This window comes from Pinus tabuliformis, chromosome 3_1 (genome assembly GCF_031772625.1).
Source record: "Pinus tabuliformis cultivar Carrire ecotype Pingquan chromosome 3_1, CPIR1, whole genome shotgun sequence".
Taxonomy (NCBI): domain Eukaryota; kingdom Viridiplantae; phylum Streptophyta; class Pinopsida; order Pinales; family Pinaceae; genus Pinus; species Pinus tabuliformis.
The window spans coordinates 148,729,635-148,743,094 of NC_142301.1; the positions used below are offsets into that span (position 1 = coordinate 148,729,635).

The following is a 13,460-nucleotide window of genomic DNA, read 5'->3' on the forward strand; positions in this document are numbered from 1 at the left end:
CTTATTGCTGAAGCTAGAAAAAGTGCCCATAAGCCAACCCTAATTACTTCATCATATTCTTGAAATTATGCTTTGCCACATGGTAGTTGTTTTTACTTTGTTTAATTTAATCTATGGAAAATATTAATAATTTCTTAAAGTTAATTTCTTTTATTTCAAAGTATTTGAACTCGGTTAATAACATATATACTTTCCCTATATAAATTGAAATAAAACATTACATGAATAGTAAATTCAAATTAAACATTGCACGAATAGTAATATACATGAAATTGTTTTAAGGAAATACGATTTAAATTTACAAGGAAAAAATTATAAAATCCTTACTCTAAATTAAACTTTCATATATATAGATAGATATATTAGTCTCAAAAGTTCAAAGTGGACTAACTATTTGGCCAGGCGAAGTTCAAATCTTGAAGGGTCTTTGCTATAAAATTTAAATTTGTTTCTAGCTTCACAAATTCTTCACACATCAATTGATTGAAGATCTTTTAAGGAAGCAAATTCTTTATTTTCATTTATTCTAAATTTATTTCCTTACTATAAAATAAATGTATTCATAGTTTTACATCATCTTTATTTTTTAACTTAAATTGACTGAAGCTTTTCTTCTCACTCTTATTTCTTCTTCTTCACTACCTCAAAAATCTTAATTTACATTTCTTCTTCTTATTTTCATTTATTTCATTTCTTCTTCTTTTCTACCTGAAATAAAAAATTCAAAACAAAATATATATTGTTGAAAATGCTTATAAAGCAAAAGATGCAAGTCAAGTCATACATAAAATATGATGGCAGGGCTTCTAACTCGTTTCTAGATGTTCATATTAATTCCCAACACTAGGAGTCCACAGACTTTGAAAATTAGTCTTTACTTGAAGATGAACCTATAGTTGGTTGCAATGGTAACATGCAGGTCATACAGCACATATTGACACGGATTTGGAGCAGAGGGTTAAGCACAGGTCATATTGACACAGATTTGGCGCATAGGTCCTCTTGTTTAGAAGTTGTTTCTAATTTCAAGCACAAAGATTCAATCCATTAAGAATTTTCACAAGAAGATATATTTCCAGGTGAAGCATACTGTGCATCCAGGTCTCCAAAGGGAATTTAAGGAAACATGTAACTCTACAAAAGTGCATCCTAGTCTGATCGCATTGTCGAGAATGATGGAATTAGATGTCTAACAAGTCAATAGACTCGACCTCCAACGTTTGGAGCACGTAAGCGTATTCCGTCAAACAATTCTAATTAGGGTATTTTCTGTCATTGACGCGATCCACGCTCCACGGTCCCACTTGTTGAAAATCAATCTGTCTCTCCATACATTGATGAACTTGTTCTCCCTTGGAGCTCGAAAGATCAATTAGATCATTCAGCTGGTGATCAGTGCCAAGCCAAATAAGGATATATCATAATGTGGTCTTCAGTCTCGAGGAAGCAGCGAGGAGGGTAGCGTAGACTATAACAGTATACGAGACTCTCTTGTTAGAGCAGAAGCACAGGAGAAATTAAATAATTCTGGCAATAGACAAAAGCATCACACACAATGGAGCAAGACAACAGAATTTTCTCACATATTCTATCCTTAATCACAGACAACAACAGACAACAGACAAGAGCAAACAACAGAAATTACTTAAGTGGAGAACAGAAATCACTTAGCATTACATAACAGGCCTGGGCCTTGGCTTGCCTTCCTTGGCCAGAGAAATTACAAATATATAGAGGCTGAAGGAGGATCTAGAATCTTGCATGTGATTTAGATGGAGATCTAGAAGATAATGGCGGTGTGGTAGGTTTGGTGCAGGTGTGGTGGTGATCGCTGGGACAACGGAGTGTTAGGTAATCAACGTCATTAGTTGCATAGTGTACCATAGTTTGGATTCACACTTAACATTCTCCCACTTGAAGCCAAATAAGAGTCATGAATCAAGTCACATCGAGTCCTATCATGCCTCTACATAACTCATGTTTATTTCTTGGTAGAATCTTAGTGAGCATATCAGCAGGGTTCCTATCTATATGGATCTTTTCCAAGGATAATTTTTCTTCCTGCAACACATGCTAGATCCAATGGTACCTTAAGTCAATGTGCTTGGTTTTTGAATGAATTGTTGGGTTTTTCGCCAATTGAATGGCACTTTGACTATCACAATATAACACATACTTGTCCTACTTTATTCCTATCTCTCTTAGGAATCATTGCATCCAAAACATCTCTTTACAAGATTCTGTTGCAGCTATGTACTCTACTTCTATTGTGGAGAGAGCTACTATTATTTGTAGCCTTGACAACCAAGATATTGCTGCACCTGCAAATGTATAAAAATAACCTGTAGTGGACTTTCTGGTGTCCATGTCTCTAGCCATATCTTCATCTGTAAATCCTTCAAGCATATTCTCATTATGAACAAAACATAAACAATAATGACTAGTACCCTTGAGATACCTCAAAATCCATTTTACTACTTGCCAATGTTGTTTGCCTGGATTGGTAAGCAACCTACTCACTACTCCCACTGAATATGCAATGTTTGGTCATGTGCATACCATGGCATACATCAAGCTACCGACTGCTAAAGCATAAGGAATTTTGCTCATCTCTTCCTTCTCCTTTTGATCACTAGGACAGAATTCAGTACTCATCTTGAAGTGGGATGCAAGGGGTGTACCAACTGGCTTGGCATCCTTCATATTATACCTTTCAAGCACCTTCTTGATATATTCTTCTTGTGATAGCCACAACCTTTTGTTTTTCCTATCAAGCATAATCCACATGCCCAATATCCATTGTGCTGGTCCCAAATCTTTCATTGCAAATTTTCTACCCAAATATTTCTTCAACCTATTGATCTTATTCCTATCGTGCCCAACAATCAACATGTCATCCGCATATAACAATAATATGATATACTTTCCTTGATCATACCTCTTGATATAGACAAAATGGTCAACTTCCAACCTCTAAAAACCATGTTCCAACATGAATGAATCAAATTTCTTGTACCATTGTCGAGGTGCCCGTTTCAACCCATAGAGACTCTTCTTCAACCTGCAAACAAGGTCTTCTTTGCCTTTTTCTATGAAGCCTTCTGGCTGCTCCATATAAATTTCTTCCTCCAATTCACCATGAATGAATGTAGTTTTTACATCTAACTGTTCACATTCTAGGTCTAAATCAACTAGACCAAGAATGACTCTAATGGATGACATTTTAACAACAAGTGAGAAAATTTCAGTGAAGTCAATACCTTCTTTTTGGGAAAATCCTTTCACCACCAGCCTTGCTTTATACCTCTCCTTCTTTTCATCACCTTCATGCTTAATCATGTACAACCATTTGTTTTGTAGAGCCTTTCTTCCTTTTGGGTGGTTTACCAACTCCCAAGTTTTATTTTCCTGCAAAGAGTTCATTTCTTCTTCCATTGCTTTCTTCCATTCTTTACTGTGCTCAACTTTACAAGCTTCTTGAAAACAATTAGGCTCACCTTCATCAGTCAACAAAATATAGTTTGAAGGAGGATACCTTTGTGAAGGCTTATGAGGCCTAGAAGATTTGCGAACCAATTGTGGCGGTGCATTATTAGGTTGCATTTCCCGTAGAGGTTCCTGCAAGATTGCTTCTTATTGTTCATAATTTTCCACTTGTTTTTCTTCATGCTCCTAAATTTTCTATTCATTTTCTTGCATTGGTGGGATGTTTTTCTACTGCTCTTTAAACCTGTTAATAACATTCTTGATCTCTAGCTCACCTTCAGTCCTCTTAAACATTTTTGACTCATTAAATATAACATCCTTGCTTCTAATAATTTTATGTTTGACTAGATCCCATAGACGATAACCAAATTCTTCATCCGCATATCCCAAAAAATTGCATTTCATAGATTTATCATCTAGCTTAGTTCTATTTTCTTTGGGAATATATACAAATGCTTCACATCCAAAGATTTTCAAGTGAGAATAATTCAACTTCTTACGAGTCCAAACTTCTTCAGGGATATCGCCATCCAAGGCTATAGTTGGAGATCTATTTATGAGGTAGCAAGCAGTCCTAACTGCTTCAGCCCAAAAATTCTTCTCCAAACCAGAATTGGACAACATACTTCGCACCTTTTCCATAATGGTGTGATACATCCTTTCTGTAACACCATTTTGTTGAGGAGTACTAGGCACAATGTTCTCATGCTTTATGCCAAACCTTTTACAATATTCCTTAAATGCATTTGAGCAATATTCTCCACCATTATCTATTCTCAAACACTTGAGCAATTTGTTAGTCCCTCTTTCAACAACAACATGGAATTTTTGAAATATTCCAAACAATTCACTTTTACTTTTCATAGGATATGCCCAAACCTTCCTAGATGCATCATCTATAAATGTTACAAAATATGATGCTCCTCCTAATGATTTGATGTTAGCATGCCCAAACACATCTGAGTGTACCAATTCTAACACATTTTTCTTTCTGCCATGGCCACCTATAAGGAATGAAACCATTCTTTGTCTACCATATAGACAATGCTCACAAAGATCAAGCTTGTAGGATTTCAAACCTGACAATAAATTTTTACCAACAAGGATTTTTAAGCCCTTCTAGCTCATGTGACCCAGGCGCTTATGCCACAAATCTGCTGAATTTCCTTCTTTTGTGACAACAGCCAAATCTGATTTTCCTATTAGAGCCTTCAATGTGTATAATGTTCCTGTCTTGGGTCCTTTGGCCACGACCAATGCTCCTTTGCTAATTTTGCAGCCTCCTTTTCCAAATATTGTGGAATAGCCCTCATCATCCATTTGTCCCATAGATATCAAATTCATGTGCATTTCTAGTACATGTTTGACCTATCTCAACAATATATCTTGTCCATCCTTCATCCTGATCTGGACATCTCCCACTCCGACAATACTGCAAAAATGATTATTCCCCAAATGCACTCTACCATAATCACCAGGATTATATGCAAAAAAACTATCTTTGCATGGGGTTACATGGTGAGATGCCCTAGAGTCAAGGATCCAATCAAAGCTACATCTAGATGTATATAAACATGCATCTTCTACTGAAACAGTAAACAACACATAACCATCTGTGGCTACAGCAGTAGTCTCACCTTCATTTGTGCTGGATGACTTGTGATTTGTACTGGACGGTCTCTGATCCTTTTTTCCTTTCTTCCAAAATCGACATTCTTTCTTCATGTGCCCAGCTTTGCCACAATGAAAGCAAATGATCCTGCCTCTCCCTGATTTTGCTCGACCTCTCAATCTTGATCCCCTTGCCGGCCTCGATCCATTCTCCTACCACGATCAGATAGAGCTATAGCCTCTCCTCCCTAGTTTTCTGCAATTGACTTACGTCGCAGCTCCTCATTCATTAAACTACTGCTGGGATCATCAAACTTTAGGGTCCCTGCAGTTGCTGAAGTGCTCATAGCTACAATTAAATTTTCCTAGCTGTCCCGCATAGAACAAATTGGCAAAATGGCTCTAATTTCATCATCTAAAGTGATTTTAACAGAGGCAAGTTGATTAGTAATAATATTAAATTCATTCAAGTGCTCAGCAACTGAAGCACCCTCCTTCATCTTGAGATTATAAAGCTTCTTCATCAAGAACACTTTGTTTGATTCCGTGCTCTTCTCATATAGATCATGGAGCTTCTTCCATATTCCTTCTACCGTCTTTTCTCCAAACACATTGAAATAAACATTCTTTGCTAGATATTGACGGATTTTTTCAATCGCCTTTCTATCTAGCTTATTCCACTCTTCATCTGTCATCGATGAGGGTTTCTTTGTTGTGCCCTCAATTGGAAAACACTGATCCTTTAAAATCAGTATATCCTCCATCTGTGATTTCCATACGGAAAAATTAGCCCCGCTCAACTTCTCCATATCTGTAAATTTTGTCTCCATTTTCAATGATATTGATGCCCCAAAAACCAAAGGACTCCACTTAAAAATAAAACTTTAATTATTACAACTTTTGCCAAATCAATCTCCTTTTAACTCTTTCATTATTATTATTATTTATTCTCTTGCCACTTTAAAAAAACTTATTTACTCCTTCAAAACAAGCAATAAACCTCCTTATTTTAATAAACTATACTTTTATGTTTAAAAAAAAAAACATAAAATCCAACCTTGAACATGTGTGAGGTCATAATAATAAATTTAAAAAAAAATATTTTCTGCTCAAGTTTACACATACATGCATAGCACTTTAAAAAGAACATAAAGTCTTCACACTTCATATATAAGTGGCTAGGTTGATTTGAAAAAAAAACACGGTCACCTATACGTGGAAGCTTGATGTAAACAAAACTTACGAACTCCACGTTTCAACTCCAGCAACACGTTTCAACATAGGTCCACGAACTCGTTTTTCTTGTAGCAACTGTCTTTCAGTTCTAACATTCCTCAGCTATTTTCTAGATAGATCCTTTTCCCGGACTTTCTTCTTTGCAACAATTTCTAATTTCCTGGATAGATCCTTCAACACCCATCTTTTTTTTTTTTGCGAATTTGTGCACCATTCAGAGAGGCGCCCAACAGCTAGAGCAGTTCGGAGCAGAGTTCACTCACTGAGTGGCATTTGCTTCCGTTCTTGTTTAGATAGAGATCGATGATTCAAGGAATAACAATTTCTCGAGAGGTAACGACCAACATTTTGGTGAATGCTACCGGAGGTAAGGCAATGGAACTAAGATGCTAATAGTGGATATTCGAACCAGCAAGGGGCGACATTGGTAAGTGTTCGTTGATTTTATGTTTTTTTTGCGATTTTTCAAATATAATAATGAATTTTGAAAAATGTTTTTGATAGGATTCAAATGACTAATATGATGATCATGTTCCAGATATTGGGCTGGTACGACCCGATGGGTTCCCACGGCATGGACGTCGCGGCCGAGGGGCCGAAGAGGCGGCTGCAGATACAGAGCGACTACTACACACAGTTCAGCAGCACTTGGTGAGACTAACTCACCGAGTACCGATGGCAGCCATAGAGGATCTCCCTAAAGATATGCAGCGTCATGTGGTTGGCATGCCACGAGACTGGGTTCGCACTCTTAGGCGTGTGGCCAATGCGATAGTTACCTACTTAGCCGCTCATCCTGAGCCAGGGCATTAGATGTGCTGGACATGATTATGGGCATTTGAGTCCCAATTTTTGTATATTATTTTGGACACACTTATGTATACTCGCGATGTTCTATGATATATATATATATATATATATATATATATATATAGTTTGACGTTTTGATGCTTGATTTTGTTGTGATGAATGATTGATGTGCCAGTCTAATGCTTCATTAGTGATAAAATCAGCTAACCAATTATGGATCTTGTAATGTGCAAATAATTAATATAAGTAAACGATATTTGCAACAACCTCACCCTTAAATATTGGCGATATAAACATGGATCCCTTACCCGATAAATGTTATTCAATTGTGACACTATCAATTGTGAATCAAGATAAACTACCAATGAGTCGATTTCGTGAGAAATTGCCTCGGATAGTAAATTAATGACGGTAGTATACTCAACCATATTATTTGAAGTGGGGCCAATGCATACTCCCCTTGATACCATCAACTGACCAGTTGGATAGTAGAGTACCCAAGCTATGGAAGCGAGCTTCCGAGTGTGCCGACTAGCACCATCGATGATTCCAAAATAGACCAAGTCCTCCATCAACACCTACCACAGCAGACCAAAAAGTGTTGATATCAAAAACTCTCGATGCGATATGTACAAATATACATAATGTACAAAGAATCCATTTCCTAGCCGCTACTTAAGAAAAATACTTCTTGAGGTAGAGCCTGTTTCGGGGCTCCGCCAACTTGTTTCCTTCAAAATTGATTAACTCATACACCCCTTTTTCTAAAACTCGTTTAATAATGAAGGGACCATACCACATAGGCTTAAACTTTCCTGCCCCCAAGGTGTCCTTATCTTGGTCATAGACCAAGACAAGGTCACCTTCAGAAAAGACTCTAAGGTAGATAGCTTTATCATACTGAGTTTTAACCCTTGTCTTATGAGCCTCATTCACCGTGGCGTCATCTCGACCCTGCTCATCGAGATGTTCCAAATGAAGGAGGCTCTCTTCGAGACTAGAAGACTCTAGAAGGAGCTCAATAGCTAACTTAAGAGATGGAATTTCAAATTCGATAGGAAAGATAGATTCCATCCCATAAACTAACTAAAAAGGTGTAAAACCAATAGCAGTCTGCATGGAGGTTCGATATGCCCAAAGAGCTGAATACAACATAAGATGCCAATTGGACTGATTTTTGTCGATTGTCTGTTGTAGGATTGTCTTAAGAGTTTTGTTGACTGCCTCAACCTGTCCATTGGCTGGAGGATAATAATGAGATGAATGCTCCTGCTGGAAACCCAATTTGAGAGCCAATTCAGACATTAGTTGATTTTGGAAATGACTGCCATGGTCAGTGACAATCTCTCTCAGGATACCAAACCTTGAGATAATCTAATTAAAAAGGAACAATGCTGTTGTTTCACTATCATTTTTATAAGTGGGCATGGCCTCGGCCCACTTCGTAAAGTAGTCTATAGCCACGATAATGTACTTGTGATTCGCCGTTGAAGGTGGATGACAAGTTGTAAAATCAATACCCCACTTAGTAAAAGGACCGACAGTGACAACAGGAAAAAGAGGAGCTGGATGTGCACGCATCTTCTGAGTATAGATTTGACAGGGGTGAGTGTTTGACTGCTTCAACACAGTCTTTGAAGAGCGAAGGCCAAAAATAGTTGGCAAGCAAGATATGCTGGGTTGTAGCAAGCCCTGATAGATGACCACCACAAGCTCCACAATGGTAGTCATTGAGCACTAACTCTGCTTCCTCTAAGGTTAAAGATCGCTGAAGGATTGAATCAACCCCTCGATGATATAATGTATCACCAATGATAACATAATTTTTAGCCAGGTGACGTAACTTTTGGCGTTCATCCTTAGAGAAAGTAGAGGGAAACTTCAAAGTCTAGAGATAGACCATGATATCTCCATACCAAGGGTCGAGTGAAGAGATGAGGAATAAATGTTCGTCGAGAAAACTTTCTTCATAAATAGTATCTTCTCCACAAGGCAAATCTAAAATTAGCTCGGCAAAAACCATGGATTTCTTAGACTTGGCGGACAAGAACTCGAGATCAAATTCTTGTAAAATGACTATCCATCAATTGTATTTGTCCCCAATAACTTGTCTACTAAGGAAAAACTGAAATGGATTGACTGCCGCTAAGACAAAAGTTTTGCGTAGAAAGATATAATGACGGAGCCGCTAGACAGCATGGACAGTTGCCAAAGCCAACTTCTCAACCGGAGAATAGCAAAGTTCAAGACCTATCAAGCCTCAGCTCAAATAATAAATCACATGCTCCGTGAGAGCATCGTCTTCCTGAACGAGAACCATACCAATGGTTGATTCTACTGTAGCAAGATATAAAAGGAAGTCCCTACCATAATCCGGTGGACTCAAAAGCGGGGCAGATACTAATGCCTTTTTCAAAGCATCGAATGACCGTTGTGTAAAGTCGTCCCACATGAATGGAACTCCTTTGCATAACTAACGCATAAACCCTTTAGTGATCTTGACATAATTCGCTATAAACCATCTTAGGAAATTAGCCTTCCCTTGAAGACTTTGAAGTTGTCGGATTGAGGATGGGGGAGGCAACTGGATTATTGCCTCAACCTTGAAGGGATCAACCCGAATCCCTTCATTTGACATAATGAACCCTAATAACTGACCGGATGTAACCGTGAAAACGCACTTATTGGGATTCAACAGAATTTTATAAAAACGACATTGCTCAAAAACCAATCGAAGATGACTAAGGTGATTAGTTCTCTTTCGAGAACGAGCAGCAAGATCGTCCAAGTATGCTTCGATGATATGTTTAATGTCGTGGAAAGCATATGACATGGCCCGCTGGAAAGTAGCTCCAGAATTTGTAAGACCGAAAGGCATATTTCTGTATGCAAAGGTACCCTAGGGACATATAAAAGCTGTCTTATGTTGATCTTCAGGACGGATAGAGATTTGATTATAACCGGAAAAACCGTCCATGAAAGAAAAAATCTCATTACCCGCACACTCGTCAATAATCTTATCAATAAATGGTGTGGGGTAATTATCTTTGGGACAAGCTTTATTTAGGTCCCTAAAGTCAATGCAAACTCAGATTGTTCCTTGCTTTTTATCCACAGGGACTGGATTAGAAACCCAATCAGTAAGAGGAACAGGGTATATAAAACCCGCCTTGAGCAACTTCTCTACTTCAGCTTTAATGGCTGCCACATTCCTAGGATTAATCGGCCGAAGCCTTTGATGAACTGGTTTGGAGTTTTCATATGTCTTGATCTCATGCTGAACTATAGATGGATCAATGCCAGGCATTTCTTCATAAGAACAAGTGAATACATCTCGAAATTCCTTCAAAAGGTTGGTGTAAACTTGAATTTCTTCAGGGGAACATTCGACTCCGATGAAGAGATTCTCGATCACATTAGGGTTCGTAGAGATGTTTATAGGTATCGTTTTTGAAATCACCGACATGTTACCTTTGGCACGAAAGTGTGCTGGAGCCAAAGGATTTGATACTGTACAAACATCACCAGTAAAGAGCTTGAATAATCTAGATTCTACTTCCTGCAATGGAGGAAGAAAATATGCACGATGTTGTAAGTCTTCCCAGGGTCGATCTACACCCATCATTACTTCTAGGATTACTTCTATAGAAGGTAAAATCGTGTCTAAGCAGTCCAAGGTGGAGGTAGAATCAAGGGTCCAGGCCGGGACCACATCACCATCTAGCTCCTCCTTAGAAAAAGGAGTAGAGTGGTCGTCTATAGAGTTAATGATAGACTGGTATCTAAGCTCAGCTAAAGATATAGGGAATGCCATTCGATTAACTTGTCCTTCAGCTAATGTGGTCATAGGTGAAGGCAAGGTCCAAGGGTCCGAAAAATAATGAGTTCAGAAGAACTCTTTTCAAGGAGACTCCTTAGATGATGAAACGACATTGATTCTAGCGATAGGAAAGGGAAGGTCAAAGGTACCCATCAATGAAGAATACATACCAACTCCTAAATTCTCAGTAGGCAGATGAGGGTTATCCACTAAAGGAACAGTAGAGTCAGAGATTGCCTGAGGATCGACCAGACAATAATCCAATTGATCAACCTTAACGATTTTCCCTTCATGAGGAAAGCAAATGACACGAAAGAGAGTTGAAACAATGGTGATCCAATAGCCTTCCAGCATGACATTGACATGACACATGTGGAAGCTCCTTCATCAATAACGGTACGAAAAATGTTAATTTTCCGGTATGTAGACTTTATTTGGAAAGCCATACGATGAGGGAGTCGCTTTTCGACATTTTACATGTTGAAAGTGAGCAGTTGGATCAACTGCCCCAATCGCCAAAAGTAAAGCGCTTCGTTGAGCTGGACACGACTGGAGAACCTCTAAAGCGGACATGGCGCATGGACTCTGAGCCAGATCCTCAACAATGGAGTAATTCTGGGTGGCCCTAGCATTAGGATTAATAGTCGCGCATTTAGCAGAACCTTTCAGTATCCGTGGTATAGTCTCGACAGGGGTCACTCAATATGAAGGTTGGTATTTCCAGGAGCAGTTTTGTCCTTGGAAGTTTTTGCTTCACCATAATCACGTGATCGAGTGGCCACATGGACATTAGAACTCATCATGAAAACATTTGATGATTTTTCCCCTTCCTGGCTGCTCCCTGCGGAGGTACCAGCTTTTGAACTCGCGCCAGCAAGAAGTTGTTGCCCTTGGGGAAAAGGGTTGGTTAACATAGCTTGAGAGCTAGAAGTCCCTTGCTGCCCTAACAAGTGTTGAGCGTCTTGAATCTTGGGGCAGAGATGAGTTAAATGGTCTCCATTCCAAAACTTGCATGGAAAATTAACTTTCTTTTTAGATTCATTTCTACCACCACTAGCATTATTGCCGTATTTATTTGCGTCAGGCTTCCCATCCTGACTCTTTTTATTACATTGTCCTTTCTTTTTCCCATTGGAATTTTGATTTCCTTTGGGGTTATCAGATTGGACGGCATTAATAGAAGAGGGTTGGGAAGATGAAGGGTTAGACGATGTGACCTGGTTGTTAGAAGTAGTTTGTAAAGACAACCACTGTAATTGGCTCAACAAGTTTACCACATTTGTGTGTACTGATCCAACAATACCATCCGCATGGGGACCTGGCTTCGACTTGGCTATATCAACCTTAAATCCAGGAGCATCTGGCAAGATTTTTTGTAGGATCCCAGACTGAGAGTAAATCAATTCTAATTGCTGGGCCCTAAAAATAGCTTACTCCTCGGAATAGACTTCAGACATGGAGACATCCTTAGAGATTTCAGGTTGTAAGGATTTAAAAAACCATTCGAGATGGTATTCCGAAGGAATTTCAGCTTTAATGAGCCTCTTTCTCCGTCTCCATTCCTGAATATGGTCAGAAATGTGAGTTGTCGTGTCCTGATGAAAAGTGGCTAGAAGTTCAGTTCCGGCATCATAACGGACAGGCAACTGGAAATGATTTAAGAAAATATTAGCTAAGTCAGCGAAAGATGTAAAGCTGCCCCCTGGAAACTCTATATACCACTTGGCCGCATTACCAGTCAAGGTGCGTTGAAAAAGTCTCAACCTAATCGAGTCATCAATAAGGGAGTTTGATGAGCACCACAAATGGAATGTGGTTACATGGTCACCTGGGTCTTCACCGCCCTTCCCTTCGAATTTTGGAATGTCCGAAGGGAGTTTGGTTGGGACCGGAGGCCATGCCGAGTTATATTTGATTGGATTGTTTGTTAATTTTGTAAGATCTGGAAAGTTCAAAGTTTCCAGAAAAGGAAGCCTAAGAGGACCTTGGGGGTTCCACCCTGCCTGGGCGGAGTTCCCAAAGTTCTGAAAAGATGGGCCTGGATTTTGGAAGGCACCAGGCTGCCCGAAGTAACCCGCAGAACCAGCTGAACAAAAAGGTATACCTTGTGATCCAGCAAAACTCAGAGTTTGACCAACTCTGGCTGCAAAACCTCCATAACTGGCGAAGCTTCCTCCTAAAGGATTATAAGGAGTCGATAACCCTTGATAAGGATTCCAAGGAGAAGCTAAGGGAGGAATACTTTGAAACGAACTAACTGTGGAGTACGGCCTATTCCCTTGGTGGCCCAAAAATAGATTCCCAGTTCCCATGCCACTAACCACAGGGTTAGTCCAACCTTGGAAAGCATTGCTGCTTTGTCCTGTAGAAGAAAAAGGCATAGATCCTACTGTCAGGTTGGAATGTGGTATATGACCACTTCCAGAAGGAAAACCCTGAAATGAAGCCAATCCACCCATCATGGATGTGGAGACACTAAACGGAACTGATGGAATAC

At 39.1% G+C, this 13,460-nt stretch overlaps 1 pseudogene; it reads left to right on the top strand.

Moving 5' to 3' along the window:
* LOC149186237 (E3 SUMO-protein ligase MMS21-like) overlaps positions 1–13,460 on the top strand; it is a 36,834-nt pseudogene that overhangs the window by 8,557 nt on the left and 14,817 nt on the right.